Below are 12,888 nucleotides of genomic sequence, written 5' to 3' on the forward strand. Positions count from 1 at the left end.
GCCGGGTATCGATCCCGGGACATCTGGTTGAATGTACCAGTGCTCTACCCGGGAACTCCACACGTCACCGTCTCAACTTTTCCCTTTATATCCACACAACTCGCGTGGGCTGACGAAACGCCAGACACCCACAACGAGTGCACACAATCTCTGTGTGACTTGGAATTGTGGTTTTCTGTTAACGTACACAGTAACGTATATATTATGCAAATCTAGTCTTTCAGGTGAAGCTCCCTGTAAAGCAGATTTGAATAATTTCAAGGGAAAAATTGTTCTGGGGCCGGGTATCGATCCCGGGACCTCTGGTTGAACGTACCAGTGCTCTACCACTGAGCTACCCGGGAACTCCACCCGACACCGTCTCAACTTTTCCCTTTATATCCACACAACTCGCGTGGGCTGACGAAATGCCAGACACCCACAACGAGTGCACACAATCTCTGTGTGACTTGGAATTGTGGTTTTCTGTTAACGTACACAGTAACGTATATATTATGCATATCTAGTCTTTCAGGTGAAGCTCCCTGTAAAGCAGAGTTGAATAATTTCAAGGGAAAAATTGTTCCGGGGCCGGGTATCGATCCCGGGACCTCTGGTTGAACATGCCAGCGCTCTACCACTGAGCTACCCGGGATATAAAGGGAAAAGTTGAGACGGTGTCGGGTGGAGTTCCCGGGTAGCTCAGTGGTAGAGCGCTGGTACGTTCAACCAGAGGTCCCGGGATCGATACCCGGCCCTGCAACAATTTTTCCCTTGAAATTATTCAAATCTGCTTTACAGGGAGCTTCACCTGAAAGACTAGATTTGCATCAAATTGTTGTCAGTCCACTTTTCTGATAGGATCAGAGCCTTTTCCATTGAAGTTTTGGGTTTGACTATTTGTGGGGAAGATGTCCACATGACCATGTCGTCTGCAAAAAGAGCTGTCTTTATTTCTGCGCTTGAACAGCCGGGGGGAGATCGTTGATGCGGATGTTAAACAAGGTTGTACTCAGTACTGCACCTTGTGGGAGGCCCATTTTTATTTGTCGGAATTTGGAAGTACTGTCATTGTATTTTGTAGCACAGAAACACTGGGAAAGGAAGTGAGTGATCCAGTTTAGCATGTTGTTTTGAATGCCTAGTTTTGTGAGTTTTTCAAGTAGTTTATACCTCCATACTGAATCGTATGCTTTTTTCAAAATCAATGAAAACTGATAGCGTATCTTGATTTTTGTTGAAAGATTCTTTGACATCTTGGGAAAGCTGAATTGTATTTTCTTTTGTAGATAGGTGTTGTCTGAATCCTGTTTGTGCTGCTGTTAGTATGTTATTACTTTCTAAGAACCAATTTAACCTCGCTGAAATCATACGTTCTGCTGTTTTTGCAATGACACTTGTTAAAGAAATTGGTCTGTAATTATTTATGTCATCACCTGTCTTGCCTTTTTTTTAGAATAGGGATAATTATTGCTTTTTTCCACTCTGTAGGTACAGTAGAGGTCCATGATAGGTTAAATAATTTCAGTAGTTGCCTAAGTTTCTTATTTCCAGTATCTCTCACTTTACCTCGTTGCACTGAGCCACAAAAAAGGATTAATATTAAATGAAGCAAGATAATGTCTCAACTTGTCCAGTCCTTACAGTGCCTGTCCAAAGTAAGGAATAGGTAGTTCTTCCTCACCACCGGTACCTTTTTCTTGCTCTTTGTCAGCAATGTAAACATTGCATAATTTCTCAATATCCAACATAGGTTAGTAGCACATAGTCGTTGCAGATAACGTATTCATTGAAGTTTTACCTTGCAGTTCTTGTGATTGTTTCCCAGTTGTCTTCTTAGCAACAACATTCTCTGCAAAACTTGCATATGCAAGTAGTGTGCAGATGTCTTTTGTGTGCTGGAGTGATCATGTTCATGGCTTGCAAAATGTTGACCTTCATTGCCTCATCGTCCTTTTCAAGATGGCTCGCCCTTTTTTCTCTCAGTAGTTTCTTGTAATGTCTTCTTTTTTCGTTATATTGCTTCAGGATTTCTGTGTTTGATGAGTTCCTTGCTCTGTGTAGGAGTTTAAGGACTTTCTGCCTTTCTTCATAGCACACTGTCAAACCAGGGCTGAGATTTCCTCTTCGGGAGTTACTGAGTTATTATACCTGGTAACAATAGGTCTCTAAGTTTGCAATAACGATGTATCGTAACACTTGGTTTTCACTCACATCCTTCACTGTGGGCAGTCATTCCAGAATGCAGAGTTTGGTGCGAGACTTGTGGCAGAAGTCTCTAAACCTCTAAAGACATGGTTACGACCTTGAGGGGGACTAGAGAGGAGATATCAATTCACTACATCTCAGTATGAAACAAGGCTAGCCTTCTGCCACAATAATATGTCGCGCTATACTGGTGTTCTGGGGGTGATGATGGTCGCCTTCTCGTGGTGCCCCCTGAATTATGTTTAATGAACATAGAAAGAAACGACCATCCAACATGCTCCAATGACAAATACAATCCGAAGTAAAATATTCCGGAGGTAAAAAAAGTCCCCTCATTCGGATCTCCGGACGGGGACTATTTTAGCATCACATAACAAGACAAAACACAATATAATTCTACCTCAGCTGAAGGTCTTACAGTGGAATGCTGGAGGCCTTAATCAAGCCAAGAAAACTGAAATACATAAAATTCTAATAGATAAAGACATTGATATGTTTGAATAACGAAAGCCAATGTTACAGCTGAACAATTACAGTTCTTTGTTTTCAAGAACTACAATACATTTCTACAACCTAAAGCAAGACAAAGAATTAGTGGCATACTAGTTGGCATCAAAAGAGGAATAACTTTAACCTTCAACATTATTAAACAAATGACTGAGGGAGACAAATCTGAAGTAACGAATATATTATGCAAATCTGGCTTTCAGGTAGAAGCTCCCTGTGAAGCAGGCATAATATATTTGTTACTGTAGATACGTTAATAGAAAGCCACAATTTAAGTCACACAGAATTGTGTGCACTCAAAGTTGGGTTTCTGGCATCTTGTCAGACCATTTGAGCTGTGTGGATATAAAGGGAAGAATTGTGACGGTGTCTTGTGTAGTTCCTGGGGTAGCTCAATCGGTAGAGCATTCATGCGCTAAGCAAAGGATCCCAGGATCGATACCCGGCCCAGGAACAATTTTTTCCCTTGAAATTATTCACAATTCTGAAATTTGTAAAATAGAACTTTGGATAAATAACACTTCAAAATGTATAGCATATATAACCCCCCTAATAACAAACCCAATGTGAACAATATAGTAGTTACACCAAAGACTCTCATAATTGGAGACTTCAGTGGTCATTATAAAAAATGAGGGTATTTAGGCATCAATTCTGTTGGCCATTCAATAGAAGATTTTGTTAACACCCAGTCAATCCAATTATTATTCAACCCAGAAGACCCTCCAACATTTCTTCATTCCCATGGAACATCTAATCCAGATTTAACTCTAATATCTTCAGACATATATAACAAGGCAAGCAGGGAAGTTTTGGAAGACCCTGGACTTGGCCACAGAATCATTGTTACTTCTATTTTACTACATCAGAAACCTACAACAGATGTTCTTGGTATTTTAAAAAATCCAATTGGACTAAATTCAGAGAAGACCTAGAAAATAACCTCTCCATTAATATGAACGAATCTCCAGACAAATGTAACAATATAATATGTGCAACTATACTAAAAGCAGCAAAGAAATGGGTGCCCCGAGGAAAGATCCCAAACTACAAACCCTTCTGGACAAAAGATTTAGAAACATTAAAAAAAGATTATTGCAAAACAAAATTATTTCACACATAACAATAAATATTATACACAAATTGAAGAATTACCAATGGGTTCACCTATATCAAGTATATTAGCTGAAATCTTCATTCATAATATAGAACAAACACACATACTAAACACTGACAACAACAAACACGCAGAGAGAATAATGTACCGGTACTAGCTTCAATATGTAGATGACATAATAGTCTGGAAACAAAAGACAAATAGAAAACCTACATCAACAACTCAACAAAATACATCCCAAATTAAAGTATACAATAGAAACAGAACATAATTAAGCTATAAATTCCGTACAATGACACACAGATTAATTAACATGCCAATGAACAGTGACAACTATACTGAAGAACTAAACACAATAAAATATATAGCACAAGACAATGGATACAACCCCAACATGATAGACACACTAATAAAAAAGGCAAAACAAAAACAGAACAAACAACACAAACACCGTGTGACAATAAATACATAACATTAACATATCACAATACCAATACTCACAAAATTGCAACTTCATTCAGAAAACTAAAATACAAGATAGCATACAAAACAAATAACACAACACAGAAATATCTAAATAATCACATCAAACATTCAAATAAATATAATTCAACTGGGGCTTACAAACTAAAATGCAATAGTTGCCCACATTTTTACTTACGGCAGACAGGAAGAACCTTTCAAACAAGATATAAAGAACACATTAAAGCTATAACCAAACCGTCCACACCTGTGGAGTAACGGTCAGCACATCTGGCTGCGAAACCAGGTGGCCCGGGTTCGAATCCCAGTCAGGGCAAGTTACCTGGTTGAGGTTTTATCCAGGGTTTTCCCTCAACCCAATAGGAGCAAATGCTGGGTAACTTTTGGTGTTGGACCCCGGACTCATTTCACTGATATTATCACCTTCATATCATTCAGATGCTAAATAACTATAGATGTTGATACAGCGTCGTAAAATAACCCAATAAAATAAAAATAAATATAACCAAACCCTACATCACATCAAATTACGCAGAACGTATTATCAACAATAATCATGACTACAATAATATAGAAACAGATATGGAAATTCTACACATCACACCAAAAAGTGCACAGTTAAACGTCTTAGAACAATACGAAATATACAAACATACAATAACATACCCACAACATATACTTAATACACAATTACAGTTCAATACCCACACATTATTCGATATCATGATACACAGCACACAAACATCCCCACCATAGGAGCAACACACCCCCACCCCTACAACTGACGAATGCAAATGGCAGTATGCAAGATCAACAGGAACATCAGTAGTTCGTAGGACACTGAAGATGACGCAGAACCGGCGTCGAAGCAGGCCGTCTGTCTAAGATACATAACCTTTTTAAAAAATTTTAACACTTTTAATGTGTCGTTAAACAATTTTAAGTTTTTTAAACAAAGTGTTAACGTGAACCAGAATCAATGACATTAAAAGTAGCTCGTGATACAGCCAGAAAACGAGCCGAAGAGAACAGTAATAGAGACAATTTTATAGACCAGAAGCTTGTAAAGTGGCCAAATTTAAGAAAGAAGTACTCTCAGTCAAAAGGCAAAGTTTTAACAATTTCATCTCTAAAATGGACTATAGAAAAGATGGTATAAAAGCTTACCCGAATTTATATCTAATATCACAAAGAGTAATCCACCAAGTAACTCACTTATAATTTACAAAAATACACAACTAACAAACCCCCAAGTTATTGCAAATGCCTTTTTAAGTACATATACAATAATACATAGAATCACAACTACTCACAAAAAGTTAGAAAGAAACATGAAAAAAATATGGTGAACAAAAGAAGTGTGTTTACATGAAACACAAGAGAAGTGTTTGTTGCTAGTTTCATAATCCATGAACTAGATGCAGCTATGAAGTCCCTGGTCCAGATTTAATTCATTCTGAATTTATCAAGAACCTTGAGACAAGTCTAAAAAACCATGCTGAACTTTTTACAGTACCTGCTAACTGGAAAAAAGCATTACCACTATTATACCCATTTTGAAGAAAGGTAAAACTTCATCTAATATTAATAACTACAGACCTATTTCTCTGACAAGCCAGATATGGAAAATATGGAAAGAATGATTGCTGCACATCTCAATTGGTTCCTTGAATCCAACAACTTGTATTCAAAACAGCAATCTGGCTTCATACAATACCACTCACCCAGTGGTGATATTCAAAAAGTTTAACAATCAGTTCTCTCATGTATGTAAAACATATACAGTGTATGTCCATGGTAATTGCAAATATTACCTAGAAATATTTTAACAATTGGTTCGTCAATACTGGTGCGAACTGGCCGAATATCACCACTACACTCACCTAACGAACAAGTTGTTTATTTCAGTCAGAGTATTAAAGAAGCCATGAACAAAAAAGAACATACTGCAGTTGTTTTCGTTGATTTCAAATCTGCTTATGACAGCATATGGAGGAGTAGCCTAAGCTTGTAGACAAATTGCATAAAATAGGAATCTGAGGTAATATGCTCTTTTAGTTACAAGACTTTATCACACAGCGATTCAGTACAGTTAAATATCAGTCATACAGCTTTAATCAAATGGCAGAAAGCTTCAATATGGAAATTTCAACTGACAAATCTAAAGTGATGGCTTTTTTTAGGAAAGGAACCAGTCCGTAGCAAAATATGCATCAATAATAAGATCATCGAACACGTAAAAAATTTTAGTTATCTCGGTTATCAAATTTCATATGAAGAAGAAAAGGATTTGAATGAGAAAATTATTAAATTCAACAGAGCAATGTGGATAATTAATCACATATTCAAACCAATCTTAGTACAAATACACACGCTCACCAGAATTTACAAAACATTGGCCAGACCTATACTCTGTTTTGGTAGTGAAGCTTGGACGATTAGTAATATTGATTCACAAAGATTAACGGCAGCAGAAATGAGATTTATGCGTCGTACAGCGGGATACATGAGAATGGATCACATTAAAAATTTTGACATTATAAAAGAACTGCAGATTGAACCGATTACGGAATACCTACAGAAATACAGACAAAACTGGAGATCACATGTCATCAAAATGCCTCATTCTAGAATTCCACGCCAAATTTTAAATTACCATCCTGTGGGCAATAGATCCTTGGGCAGACCGTTCAAGCATTGGCAAGAGACCGTAACGGGCCACTAGGCCCAATACATGCAAGGATGATGATGATTATGATGATGATGATCAACGGTCTTCCCAAATCTTTGCAAAGAAGTAAAGTTTGCATTATTTGCTGATGACCTCGTCATTTGGGTTTCAAAACCAAAGAATAAGCTCAAGTCATTGGAAACCCAAATTAACACAGCTATGACTAAATTGGAATATTGGTGCTCTACTAACCTAATGCAAGTAAATGCAGACAAAACTAAATATCAAATATTCACAAATGTCACTAAACCAGTTAACATAAACATCAAGCTTAATGGGCTTCCCTTACAAAGAGCAATCAATTCACAATATCTAGGAGTCATATTTGATACCAGTAACAAATTATCTTGGAAAGATCATATTAATACTGTAGTAGAAAAAGCCCAAAAGATATTAAATCTGTTAAAAAGATTAGCTGGCTGCAAATGGGGAAGCCAGAGACGTACACTAAATTTCACATATATGTACATGAAACCTGTCCTCAAATACTGTAGTGAAATACTCATCACATGCACCCCACAACAATGAAATAAAATAGAAAAATTTCAAAACCAAGCAGTACATTTAATTATAGGTGCAGGGAAATCCACACCAATAGATTCAATGAGACAACTTACTCAAAAAAAAAAAAAAAAAACACTGATACACGAGTTTCAAGAAAAAGCAGAAATCCAGTATGAGAAATTAATCAAACTGTCTAATGCAGACTATTGGAGAAAATACAAAATCTTGCCTACTAAATTAAACACACAAGAAGGATTTATGCAGAAAGTTAAAATATTACAAACGCATCTCATTCCCCAAACTAACATCGAAATGTCACAAATCCGACAGAATCCCTTCATCATCATCATTGCCATTACGACTCTTGCATAGCCTCCCTCAGAACATAAGACTAATCACTCCTGTCTAATGCTCGTGTTCTCCATCTTCTAATTTCAACTTTTGTTAGGTCAGGCTGAACATCATCCAGCCATTTCAATTTAGGTCGTCCGACTTTCCTTCTTCCTACTGGCAATGCATCTAGTAGAGCTTTGGGTGTGCAATTGTTCTCCATCCTGGCTACGTGTCCCAGCCACTCTAACCTTCTGAGTTTTATGTCAATAAATATCAATGTCAATGTCAATGTTAATATCTTTTTTAAATCAATTTTCTGTATTTTTCCTTATACAGAGTGAATCATAAGTGGGGGAACTAGGCCTAAAATGACATACCTTAAGGAAATCTTGAAAAAAATATGTATTCTTACCAAATTTGTTTTGGTCAATTATATATAACTGATACTACAACATTAACACATATATTAAGATCAACAGGAAGTGGAAAATACTGACAATCTTTAACAGAAAGGTATGTTTGAAAATAGACAAACTATGTCATTTTACCCAAGTTACTAGGGTAAAATGACACACTTAAGTTAATTTTTACATAGTTAAAAAAAAAAATTGTTCTCTTAGATACACTTGCACATTCATTGTGTGCCCATGAGAAACATTTCTTGCACTGTAGCCATGTTTCTTCTGGTTTATATTGGCTGTAAAATTCATTGCAGTACAGACAAGGTGTGTCATTCTGAACATCACCATCGAAGTCACTCTCTTCATCTTGGTCCCCATTACTTAGATCAAACTGAAGCTGTGTTTTTCCTCTGTTTGCTGAACACCTTTCTTCTACAGCTCTTCTTTCAGCTTCCTTTAGTTTTAATTGGTTAATAAAAGAGATGCTCGATTTGGGACCCTTCATGTGTTCTGTTTCTTCTCCCCACAGATCTAGTGCCAGAGGGAATCGCGGAGATCTCTTGCTGTGTCACATGAGGTGAAGGCCTCGTTTGTGACGTTTCCGCTGCTGGAGCAGTTGTTGGTGATGGCTCTATCATATGTTCTTTTGCATTCCTTGTTGTTGAACTGCTCTTCTGTGTTTCACCCTTTGGCCCGTCTGTAGGACTGCATTCGTTAGAGATCTGTCTGTGGGCGCTGCAGGACTAAATAAGTGATCAGGAAATATCTCCGAATTGAGTGGACAAATTCTTGTTGAAGAAAATCCACCCAATGCATTGGTGATGGTTGCAGCTTTTCCATAGACTCCAGAAAATAAGTCCGCAATTCGAAACTGTGTTATCACCCATTCAGGATGGCTCCTCAGCCACTTTGTAACGACCTGATCATATGTTTTCAAAGACGCGAAGAAAGAGACATCAAGTGGCTGGAGTTGGTGGGTGCAGTGACGAGGGAAGGCTAACATGACATGTAATCACTGTTGCCAACTTTTGTGCACTATAGAGCTGTAAATCCAAACTCATCTTGCGATGTTTTCCACAAAAGCGCTTTTTGGTGAAGTAGGTGCAAGTAAACTTCAGACTCGCCAAGCCTAGCTCATTCATAAGAGGATAAATCAGAGTAACAAAATTCAGTGCATATACATATTGAAAATATATTTATTTTAGAAACTTTAAGGTTTTATATATTTTAAAGAAATCCCCATCTCACCTATTTTAAAATCAGTTAGCTTTACGAAAAATTCAGTCGAGCAATGAGAGAGATGCCACTATATATTACATAATTTCACAGAAGTAATCACTAATTAGCCATTGTAAATAAATTTGACACCAATTTTGCAAATCGCTATCGCCCATAATATATGGCTTCTCATTTCCAGTCAGAAACATGCACTTGGGTAAAATGACATAGTATGTCATTTTAGCCAAGTAAGTTAGGTGGTATGTCATTTTACCTGGAATGAAGAAGAATAAGAAGTAGTGTTAGTACGACCTAACCTCTTTATGAATTTGGATATTGTAATGCTTTTTATATAGGGAAATATTCATGTTTTCAGTCATGAACATTATTTCACCAATATCTGAAGCTTAAAAGGACAAAAAATACATAACATACCTCAACAATATTATATATCGTCTTGCACTTTTTTCCTTTAGTTGCACCTGCTTCACCAAAAAGCGCCTTCGTTTGCTAAAACTTGGATGTAATCACTGTTTCCAGCTTCTGTGCACTATAGAGCTGTAAATTCAAACTCAGCTTACAGTGTCTTCACTAAACACACAGTATGTCATTTTACCCAAGTATGTCATTTTAGGCCTAACTTCCCTAATATCATTAATTTCTCGTTCTCATTCTGCAAAAGAATTTTACAATCTAGCAGGATAGAAATGGGGATGCTCTAGGAATACTTTATACACTACATACAAAATGTTTATACAGCCAGTGCTGACATACTGCGGAGAAATTTTAATTACTTCACCTTTCATAAACGAAATAGAATATATTCAAAACCAAGCTCTCAGGCTCATTACTGGTGGAATCAAAACAACTCCAATAGATTCTATGAGATTCCTCACTAATATTAACAGCATCAAAATGACAATAGAAGAAAAAGCACTAATTCAATATGAAAAACTTATCAGATTACCAGGAAACAATTGGCATTCATACAGTCCTCTCTGTAGATTGAAAACTCAAAAATGTTTCATATCCATGGTTCAAGAATTAAAACTGAAAATCAATATCCCGAATTTAAAAGAAAACTTACAAATTAAACCAAACCCTTTATATATATAGAATATAATCTAAATTTAACAGAAGTAATACTGAAATCAGAAGTAAACACTGAAATACTGAAACAATTGTCTTTAGAGACAATTAATATTAGGTACCCTCCACAAAACTGGCTTCACTTATACACCGATGGATCCTTGATCTCCAGACAACAAGGTGCCGGTTAAGGTGCTACGTGCTGTCTCTTCTCACTTTATAGATCTCTTGGATATGGAACAACAAGTTTAGATGGAGAAATCGTTGCAATAAGTGAGAGTCTCAGGAATTTTCTGTGCCACATCAATAAATTTAAGAATGCAGTTATATTGTCAGACTCCAAAGCAGCCAAGGCAGCTATTCTGTTAATAGTCTCTAAACACACGTCTTCATCTCAAACAGCAGAAATAACTAAAATGCTCTCTCAATTAATAACACTCAATAAAAGAATTGTATTCCAATGGATACCATCCCATTGTGGAATCATGCGGAAGCTTTAGCAAAGAAGGGCAGCACTGCTACTTACAGACCTGTTATTAAATCTACGTATTAATCTGTGAAAAGATTTATGAAATCTACATATTTAGACTTCAACAAACAAAATTTGATAACACAATCTCAAGGGAAAAAATGTAACTCTCTGCATCATAATCCACAGTTAATTCCCGATTTACCACGAAAATCGTCTGTAGCTGCATTTAGATTGGCAACAGGCCATAATTGTTTGGCCAATTGGAGTATATCAGTCCCCTAACTGCCCATTGTGCAACTCAAACCAAGAAATGGATTCGGAACACCTCAAAATCTGTGCTTTAGTGGCTGGCCATGATAATATCTTTGAAAAATACTGGAGTGCAAGAGGTCAAATGACTTAATTATCAAACGCCTGGCATTAGAAAACAACAACAACAACAATCTTACACTTATCCAGATTAAACTTGAGAAACAATCAATAGTCGACAAGTTAAATTGAAAAAATTCCAAAATGCAATTGAATGAAGAGAGAAAATTGACAATGTCGACACATATGCAGAGCAAAGTGGAGTGGGAATATAAGCAATGGGTAGCAAACGATACAGTACAATGGTTAATGTAGCAACCAACATATTTACTTTCAATGCATACAAGGTTGGGACAGAATTTCATGTAACTTCGAAAACGTTGAATTACATGACAAACAAAAATCTTTATCCCTCTCCATCTGTTGTACATGATTAGCTAAGAACTGCAGACCTGCTGTTTAAAAAAAAAAAAAAACAACAATCCAAGCATCCCCTGCTTTGTAAATATTGATATTGTAACGGTATGTGTATGAATGATTTGTCTTTGTAATCCGGCAGGATATAATGATATGTATGAGTGCTGTTTATTTATAATTTTACAGCATGTGCATTCAGAAAAGGATTTTCGATGTGGCAAATTCTGATGTTTTCTCGTTTCTACGCGCATACATCGATGGCCCTTTGGCTGCCATTTAGATGGTGCAGACTGAGTCAGTCTGTACGGTAGTTGACTAGAACTGGAGCCATCAGCTCAGACCGGAAAGGCTTGGTGTCCGTGTTTTGGAACCATATATCTCAGCCTATGATGTGAAGGTAAACTGGCCACTGTACTTGGATATTTCTCTAAAACTAATTAAATTATAGCCCACTGAGTTTTTCTTTTGTGCATATTGTGGGATTTTGGTGAAATTATTTAAATTCTAAAAGAGGTTTTCCTTTTCCTTTGAAGATCGGCCGTGGCACTTAAAGATTTTGCTAGGCTGAAACGAATCCACATCGTCAGTCTGCATGCTGTATGATTAGTTAAGGTTGTGATTTATTCTGACAGAATAACAAAGATCATGAGCTGATTATATATAGATATGAGATGAATAATGTTGAATGACTGAATTTTAATTTTATCGTTATTGTTGAAATAAATTCTCAGTGTCAGTTTAATGTTGCTCAAAAACAAACACAATTTTGTACATATTTAGCTTGTCTAATTTTTCAACATTATGAAACTGGTTTAATCAAAGGTTTCGAGATTTAAAGAGAATTGTTGGTTTAAGGTTGAGTTTACTTAGTGAAAAATAAAGTTTTGATACAGCATATTTCTTAATGTAAGAATTTATTATAATCTTTGGTAGAGAAGGATAATTTCAGTATCATGTTACCATAATATCACTCATCACCTGGCAACCCTGTGTGTAGCTACATGTCGTCGTTGTTCCTGCAATAACTCCTATGTGACATATTTATCGATTTTCAGATTTTTTTTCTATTAGCCTAAATAAAATAGTGATAAAGCAAATAACAAAATCTCCTATATGTAAT

General features: G+C 36.4%; 1 protein-coding gene across 1 annotated transcript in view; it reads left to right on the forward strand.

The window, feature by feature from the left end:
• Positions 1-11,833, forward strand: part of LOC138693734 (DNA-directed RNA polymerase I subunit RPA1-like) — an 87,363-nt gene extending 75,530 nt beyond the window's left edge. The window contains exon 12 of the mRNA XM_069817554.1: positions 8,793-11,833. The gene's annotated coding sequence lies outside the window, so the exon portion shown is untranslated. The remainder of the gene's footprint in view (positions 1-8,792) is intronic.
• Positions 11,834-12,888: the final 1,055 nt, after the last annotated feature.

Source organism: Periplaneta americana, unplaced genomic scaffold, assembly GCF_040183065.1.
Source record: "Periplaneta americana isolate PAMFEO1 unplaced genomic scaffold, P.americana_PAMFEO1_priV1 scaffold_20, whole genome shotgun sequence".
NCBI classification, from domain to species: domain Eukaryota; kingdom Metazoa; phylum Arthropoda; class Insecta; order Blattodea; family Blattidae; genus Periplaneta; species Periplaneta americana.